Source organism: Atractosteus spatula, chromosome 5 (assembly GCF_055471065.1).
Source record: "Atractosteus spatula isolate fAtrSpa1 chromosome 5, fAtrSpa1.hap1, whole genome shotgun sequence".
NCBI classification, from domain to species: domain Eukaryota; kingdom Metazoa; phylum Chordata; class Actinopteri; order Semionotiformes; family Lepisosteidae; genus Atractosteus; species Atractosteus spatula.
This window is the reverse complement of record NC_142710.1, coordinates 53,069,979-53,079,775: the sequence shown is the minus strand read 5'-3', so window position 1 is coordinate 53,079,775 and position 9,797 is coordinate 53,069,979.

Sequence of the window (9,797 nt, the reverse complement as noted above, 5' to 3'; positions counted from 1 at the left end):
TATCATGCTTTTTAACACAATGAATTAGATTTCTTAATTCAATTGGCTAGCTTTCTTATATCACTCATTACACTACATATATTAGTTATACGTCTGAAAACAAGAATATTTAAATGAAGAAGGAGAACACCATGGTTTAGGATTTTGATTCTGTAGACTAATATTACTGCCATTAGAACATTGTTCTACCCAAAAGAAGAAAGTGGCAGAATAAATAAATAATTGGGGAGAGCACAATCAACATTGTGTGACATTATTGTAAGAATGAAGAGATCAAAATGGGAGATGGCCAGACACGTACAGTAGCAAGAAGAAAAGATCGCCATTGGAGCTTGGATATAAATAATAAACTAACATGATCTCAGGAGACAAACTTTCAAGAAGGGGATAATAAGATGAAATTGCGACATGTGGAAAGACCTTGTAGGAGGAATATATCACTTATACAGCCTTTTAAAAACTGTACCTGGTTAATTTGCAACCTTTAAAAATGCATACTGTGCAAATTATTGGAGACTAAACAAGCAGAGTTTTAACCCCTTGTCACCTACAAACAGTTCTTTGTAACACAATAAAACCAATTGGCATCACTATTTTTTTTTTCTTGGACAAAGAATTAACAGGCATGTCACCCTGTGTGACATGTTGATCGAGAAAAATTAGCTTCGCACATCTGCTGAACTCTTTCCCTGAAACTATCTGTTCTGAAAAGAGCATATATAGCTTTCCCGCCAATGCCCGCTCTATCCAGATGGAATTGGAAATAAAACTAAGCAAAAACTCAAACACATCAACCTTATAAACTTTGCTTACACTGTGTAGATTATGTAATTGTTATGTGCTACTGTCTTATGAGAACAATGTTAGATACATACTGTACGGTAAAGATACAGGAATTTACAGTTGCTACATTTTGAACTACAGTATACTTCCAACAGTGTCCACATAAAGTCTGCAGACTTGCTTGGTGATACAAAACACACATACACGATTACAGTGAAAGTTTAGATGGTGTGTAGTTAAGTGACAGCACTAAGCTTTGGAGTGTAAGAAAAATACTGAGAACAGTGTAGATGTACAGTGAACATATTTCAAATGCTTCAATTTGCCCTCACTTCATTAAATTAGTTTTCTTACAAATATTTGTTACATAGTTAAGTTGACGTCTGTCTGGAATTTGAAGCATTTTCTTTAGTTCTGAATGAACATAAATAAAAAGTATGTTCTAGTCTTTCCAGTCATGATTTGTTATTCCTGTATTTTCAGCAGAGCTACGTAAAACACAACATGTCTGCATAGTCCATTCAATTGTCCTAAAACTATAACTGACAACTGAATAGAAGATGAATACAGATTGAAATTGCTGAGAGTCAACTTTTAACATTAACTGCAAACTTGTAACAAACGGGTAACAAACTTGCGAGAAGCCTACTCCAAACTTAAGATAGAAGTTAAAAATCTTATATAAAGTGTTCTTATCTCCATTAACGTTACCAAGAAAAATAAAAAAATATATTAGAATAACCTTTTAAGCTGTTTTTACTCTTTGTATTTAACATCTGGAGTGGTAAGTACAAATCATAGTAAAAATGTACATAACATCTGAAGTGATAAATACAAATCATTGTAAAAATGCATTTTCTGGTAAAATCCCTGTGTGGATCTAATCTGCTACTGGATAGCCCAAAGTTCCCTCTGCTGATATGGGTTATGATGCTCTCTGTGACCCAGAACATGGCTTCTGTAAGATATGAGAACAAAGTGAAGGATCACCCAGCCCATCTTTGGATTTCTACTGGTTTGTTGACAGCAGAATTCTGTATCTGTTTTGATCTGTCATGGCCTGCACAGTAGGAAAAGCCAGGGTCTTTGTTGAAGCACATCAATACCTCTCAGGTTGCCACAAATTAGGGTTAAGTGTTTAAGGAGCTGGATCTATCATGGAAAAGTAAATAGAGGAGGCTCTTGCCTTTCTACAAAATACTAATACAAAACAGTGTATTTAAAATAAGTAATTTTGCAATTTTTAAATATCAATAATAATATCACTTTATTAACCCTTTACAATTTCTTGCATTAGGAATTATCTTTTCACATACCCCAGCTTGACCTCCATGAGACACACAGACAGGGAGAGAGCCTGGGGTCAGAGCACAGGGTCAGCCATTGTACATCACCCCTGGAGCAGTTGGGGTTAAGGACCTTGCTCAGGGGCCCAACAGAGTAGGATTCCTCTGCCGTCTGCGGGATTTGAACTGGCAACCTTCCAGCCACAGGCGCACATCCTTAGCCACAGAGCCACCGCTCCGCCCCAACTAAAATTGATATTGTAGTAGCACATAAATTGTACTGTACATGCACCATAGCTGATCAGTTCAGTAATAAGAATATTATGACTGTCAGGTGACTCTCTATCTTTCTATTAAATATGTATAGGATAAAATATCTTTTTTGCCCATCTGTAACATTCTAGTTGAGAACCTGTGCTCTCTATGAATCAGCAGTTATTTACTTGTGATACAGAGAATGTCAGATTGTGATGCACACGTTGTTACTGTCTGTAATGATGACATGGCACAGTGATGGTAACCTGTGATATCTTCTGCACTAGCACACTGCTTTGGGCATGCCGACAAGCAGTCAGCAGAAGATTTGGTTCTGCACCTGAAACATAACCACAAAGAAATTTGTCTGGGATTAAAATAGCTCTAAAAATGAGAGCAGGGAGGGTAGTAGTACCTCCGCAGAGTTTAATTTCTTACAGAAATATGTCTGCTCCAGCTCGGAGTGAAAGCAGGAGTGAAGGGAGCCTTGGAAAGAGTAGCTGAGCTGACTAGACTGAATTTGAAAGAGTGCGGTCTAAGGGCTGCCTTTGAAAGGATTGGGTTTCCCTACAACTTGTTGTTTGATGCTAAATAAACTCTGGCATGTGGCTGGGAAACCTGATCTGCTGGCTGAAAGGGTCGGTCACCCTGAGCAGGCCTGAGCACCCACTGCATATCCCCCCACCATCACCACCGCCACCACCCCTCCCCTCCTTTTTGCCAGCCTCCCCTACTGGGCTCCATTTCAGGGAGCCGGTTTCACATCATTACTCTGCTAACAAGTCTGCAGGACACCAGCTGACAGCTCCCTGCAACAGAGCAGCAGGGATCTTCAAGGGTCCAGCACACACCCTTCAGAGGAGTCTGTCACTGCCTGCCAGTGAAGCACGCAGTGCTCTTGTGGCTGTGAACTCCCACATCTGAACTCCTCTGCTATATCATATAGCATGCAGAAACAAGGGGTCTGAATACGGCTCAAGGACACATTAGGATTGAGAAGAAACATGTAAGAGTGCAGCCATGCATCCCTACAGGTTTACATTACGAGTGTCTAAGGGTACTGTACGTGTAGTGACATACTGTAAAACCACAACAGAAGTTAAACGTTTCCTTCAGAAAAGTATCAAACCTTATCAGTCAGCGAGAACAACCCACTTTCTTCTTTTGTCTATTGATAATTAAGATGGTTAGAAAACCAACAACAGTTTACAAAGTCACAGAATCTTATTAAAGATTGTAGTTCTTATTATTTAATATGAGCTTTGAAATTAAGCGGTGGTCTCAGTTTCAGAGTTTTCTTGCACAAATTAAAGGCCTAAGCGGTCCTAAAATAAAAGCAAATGACTTAAGTACTGCATTCTGCCTAGATACCTATTGCACATATTGTCTTAAGGTCTTGCTGTACACTATATATATAGTAACATACAGTGTATACAATCTTTTTTTGTTCACTGAAATTTGAGGGTCTGTTATCTTCTGATAAATGCCATATATCAATGCAATAATGTGTACAATGAAAGAAAACACTGTACTGGACCTACAGAATGGAACGATTAGAGAAAGCAGGACAAGCAGAGATCCAGAACCAACATCATCACAAACATGCAACAAAATCAATTAAAAGAAACTGGAATGAAAACAATCATATCTATCATATTATCATCATCAATACTACAGTAGTATGTATCATACTGCAATGAAAGAAATCAATGATGTCAAGGACACTGAATAATATTAAAGTGTTAAAACTCACTAAATATTAAAAAACTACTCTCTGTAGAGAAGAGGCAAGAGTTACTTATTTTATTTTTAGATAAGTTATTTATAAACTGCTCATAATATTGTCTATGACATTATATTTACTGGTCACCATTGTTTTCAGTATCACTACAGCAGAATAAGAATGTATAGAAAAATATTACCCTTTCTGAACATTTATCACAAGGAATTCGCATGATGTTTTTAACCCCTTTATCATGGTGTAACTCTATTGTTATGATTCAAATGTATGATTCATATATTTGGCTGTTCTTTTGTTTGCCTTTATTTAGCACAGCAAACTTTATTAAGTATAGTTAATGCAATTCGCTTTTAACAAAATCGTGTTGCTGCCAGCAGAATCCACATTGGACTGGAGTCAGGTAATTTCATTCCAAACAGCTGTATGTCACATGACTGGGGACAAGATAGAAACATCCTTTAATTGAGGCTCCTACAGCTGGTTACTTTGTTAAACATTTGCCTAAAGTCAGTTAAATTAGATCGACAAGCAGCTCTGTAACCACAAAATAGAAACATCTCACCACTTATCTAAATAACTTAAAAGTCTGAGAGACAACCCAAGCCTTTATCATAGGTTCAAGCAGCGCTTTTGCAGTTTGAACTAAGAAAGCAAGCAAGTATTGTTCAGGGACATGCTGAACCCGATGACTCCTGCGACATGTTTGCCAGTAGTCTGGAAGTGAGGTCAGTGAGAGACATGTTGCCCTTCAAATAAATCTGAATGAATGGCCCTGGTTATGGACATGTCAAAACCACCTGTCTGCAAGACCCCATTCTCTCCCTCTGTGGAGATGTAGCTGTTAGCCTAGTCTAAAACAACAGACATTTCAAATTGGCTGTGAGTATAACAAAACAACTGTGATTTCAAATTCTCTTCGTTCTAGTTTGGCAATTGGAGGAGAAGGGCAATGCTGATGTTTTACAGTCACAGAAAGTGCCATCTTCCTCTCACCACCCTTTATTACTTTAATCCAGAAATCAATCCTCCTTTGGTTCCAAGTCGTCTGTAATTGAGCTTATCAGAATCTGATGAGTTGTGTGGTTTGTTTTCATTTTTTTCTGCACATTGAAAAGTCCACTGGCATTTACTTCTTTGTTTTTGTTTTCACATCTTCTCTCCATATGTTCTCTCAATACAAAAAAAGAATTCTGAGGGGTGTTATTGTTGTAGCACTTAAGAAGCTTGCTGTGTTCTTTTTGTTCCTAAACTCCTGTCCATGCTTATTTCTGCTGCGAGGAGAAGGAAGTCAAACATTCTGAGGTTGAAAAAAGATGTTTAGCAAGAACCACATTAGGAGCAAACATTGGACAAGGAGTGATGTGACCCCAGAACTAACACAATAACTGCCACATTTCTTATATTACTGTATATGCCTTAAACAGGGAGCCGCACTGAAGAAAATAATTACATGAAAGAAGGTCAGAGATTGCTCCCACTAATTTATCCAAACAGATGCTTTTATCCAAAGCAAAATTCCTTTGCACCCAATTACAGAGCTGTGCATTTTGCAGTAATAATTTATTTATATGTTTATTGGGTATGATGTTTTTGTCCTCTTCTGAGACATGTAATTCTCAAAGGAATGCCCTGGACTCTGTTTTTAAAAATGAAATCTGGCATTTTGAGAAACACAGACATGCCGAGTATTTCTTTACTCTGTATATCCAATTTAGCAGGAAACAAACGATTACATTCAGCATTAGCAGTCACTGGCAAGCCAGTGCAAGACTTTTGCAAATGACAGAGAAAAAAAAATTAACACTAATTCATGAAATTAAGAATACATGTGAAAACATTAAAAACATTGTTATTCATGTTATAGGACACAACTAAAAAAATAAGGACTACTGTTTATAAGTAGTGGCTTAATTAACATCACATTTTGTTTTATTTTTCTTTATATAAAAAGCTATGGCAAGATTAAGAATGATAGCTCCTGATCCATGTATCACTAACACTAACTAATCTTTAGAGAGCTCTAGCTGAACTGATTAGCTACAGTAATTAGTTTCATTTATGCTTACAATGTCCATCATGAGCCAATCTGTATTCATTAGTAAATTCTGGCTAACTCCCTAGCTTTGCTGGCCCTGGAGAGTACATCAGTCAACAGGTCAACAGCTAAAGGGATCTGCTGCAAGGATTGTGCTCAACTGTCAGACACCATCTAGGCAGCAACTTCAGTGTGACAGTCCATCTCTCACTCCATGTGATGGATGATGAAAAGTAAGGGAACTAAGGGACACTTTTCTTCCGATTCAGGAAGGTCAAGATCTCAAACGCCTTGCTTCGGTAAACACTTTTTAAAGAAAAGGACTTCAGGACCAACATTGCAAAATCAGTCTTTTTGATGTAAGCTAGTATAGGCCACAGTCCAATATATATACAAACAATATATGCTAAGAGACATTAAAAAAGGAAACAAATTAGCATTGGAACCAATACAATTTATTGTTGTGTTTTAAATGTCTCTCAGAAATAAAACCACCAAAACTTAACAACTGTATGCTGTCACATTTTATCAATCCACCTTGTCTCTGCAGGAAATGTATTTTACCTGAGATATAGAACCTAATTAGGCAGATGGTGGAAGTTAATGTTTTACTAATGAACATGGTTGTCAATATCCAGTGTGTTTGTAAAAACTGTCCAGTATTCTCTCAAATGTTACCATTATAGTTCACTTAATTGAGTTAATTTACATAAATCTGTTTTTCAATTAGTTGGGAAGAATAAAGAATAAGTTGACTTGGGCATCAATCTGTGAATGTCACAACATCTTCAAACAGGTGAAGTTTGTAACAATGCTGTTAACAGCTACATTACTGTTCTCGTTGGCGGAGAATTGTTCAATAGTTTTTCATTGGCATCATTCTTTGTGATCAGTGATTCTGACCCTGACATCTGTAGATAAAAGTAGGACTGCAAGATTGTTGCTATGTAATAATATATTACATAAAGATTTATACTTATAATTTATATCAATTATTTAGTTATTATCTTATTTTGGACTGAAAATAACATAAAAATATTTCTTACTATCTTTCATTTTGATTTGCTAGTCTTTGTATTTTGGTAGGCTTTGCAATTTATGCTTGTATACCAATATTGGCTAGGCCCTTTTTAAATATAATTGATATAGTACAAAAAGTCCTTTGCCAGCTAGGTTTGTGAGTTAAAATAAATTTCTCTGCTTGTTTTCTCATTAAAAACAACAAAAAGGTATTGGTCCTGCTTGGACACTACTAAGTGAGCCCCAAGGAAATGCAATATCCTCTAAAAGTATTAGGACAGCAAAGTCAAAAGTGTTATTTTTGCTTTACTGTCATGCAATGTTACAGTCAAGTGATCATGAAATTAGTGTGAATGAGCACAATATGTTTTATTTTTGGGCAATACATTTGATCATATTGAACAAAGTTCAGTTAATTCAATTAATTAATTAATAATAATGAGTGAGCCTTTAACAGAGGTGTAAACTGTTGTGTAAAGGGGTATTTTCTAGCCTTTGTCCTAAATGAATTTCCATTTCCATTCTCATAATTTCCATTTGTGACTTTGTTTCCTTGTTTATGAATCCTAAAAAAGCCCCCCTGTGTAGGCCCTTAAGATTTTATACACAGTACTTGAATCAAATCTCCTTCCAAGTTCCTGCATTGTAATCTTAAGCAATTTAACTCTTTTAACCTGATTATGACAATTACCTGAGAACAGGAATATTTTTTTCTTCTATGCTTTCAGCTTTAAAACATAAATAGATTTTATAATGGTAATGGTGAAAAAAAAACTAGACACAGTATTCCAAAGTTCTTATTAGTGTATTGTATAGCTTGAGCATAACTTCCTAGTGATTTAATTTCCTTTGTATTTGAGATATTTCCAAGTATTCTGTTTGATTTTTTATACATCCCCACATTGTCTTGAAGAATCTCCATAAAGGCAGATTCTTGCATGTGTAGCATCCAGCAGCTCAAAATCATCCAAGCAATATATTTTTAGTATATGTGGCAACTTTCTTCCTGGATTACTTTGCACTTATCAATGTTAAATTTCATTTGCCAAGTCTCTTTTTGTATTTCCATCGCTGCTGTGTATGCGTTTGCCACTCCCCCTGTTTTCATATCAGAGTCATTCATCTCATTCTTCAATTTATTCACTGCCTGATTTGCATTGTCAAAGACTATAACACAAACTCTGAAATTGCATTCCTATCTCAGCATGGAGGTACAGAATCGGTTAAGATGGATAGCCACAGCTTCAATTACAGTTTGGAGTAGCCCCATAGTCATCACAATCAACCATTCTGTTGAAGCCATTGACTGTTAAATGCAACAACAGAGACTGTGTAAACTGACAGATTGAAATATTTTTAGATGACTGTGTTTTCATGCAAAACCTCCTGAGGGTGTTTAAACCAAATACACCCATGCTTAGAAACACCTTCATTCAGAACTTTAAACACTCAATACAGGCTCTGCATAGCTGGCTCAAGCAGCTTAAATCTCATGTCCCAAAGTCCTGACAGAAGAGGTAGTTTATCTGATCCGTCAGTTTACCATCAAAAATGTTAAAACACATTCTATTGTTCTTCTAGTGGCACACACTATTTTCTTTTGTCCAATATTTATTTTGTCTTCAGACGACTGGGCAAAGTAATTATTTCAGATATTTGATGCTGCAAAGTAAAGATTTAATGTGAGTTGAAATGATGATCGTCTTCATTCAAGCGTAAGAACTATGACACCACTACTTACAGCCCCTCAGGCCATATAGATCTATTTTCTTAACTGAGAACAAATTTCCTAGCATGCAGACAGACTGTCACTGTGTCCCTTGAGGGCCTTTATTTTCTATCTCCTGTCTTTAACTTCGCCGTCACACTGTCTATTAGGACAAATAAACGCTAGGAACCTGCAGTGTCCATGTCAGACAGTCCTGGCTTTCCAATTTGCTTTAATTTTCCAACTGTTCTAAGTTTTCATTGCAGCTGCCACAATTGAAACTACATAGCAATAACAACAGCTGTTATACAATATCTATTCACCCCCCCCCCCCATCAGGCTTTCCTGTGAGTTCCTGGGTTTCATCAACTCTAGAAGGAAAATATTTATGAACGCACACTGCTTTGCATTTGATCAGGCTTGAAATCCACAGGCAGGCTACAAAAACACAACAGATATAGTGCATTATAAAGCTGGCAGTTCTAATATGGAGAAAATATTCATTCTTCTTAAACACAGAAATATATGACCATGGGTTGTGCCTACATTTAGGGGAATCACTGGTGTTGCAAGAAAATATCCACCAATTAGGATAGTTTACCATGATTGCCGTAATGTCTACAACTGATCACCCCCAAAAGATTTATTCTTAACTATAGAAAAATTGACTGCAGTATTTTCAAAGAAATACCCATGTTAGTAATGAAAATATCCTAAAACAATAATAATAAGTTCAATGTTCAATAATGCAGAGAGCAAGCCATGCAAACCAAAACCTCAAGGAGGATATGGGTCTTTATGTATTACTAATTCTCCCTAAGATACTGAAAATTCCTTCAGGTGCCATTACTGTATATCCGTATGTCATATCAGGATTGGAAAATCACGTCTAAAGGAAATTGTATTGCTGTCTGTGTACTGGTTTTGCCTCTTGGAATAAATGTTGCTATTAAGAACTTGTTTTAGTCA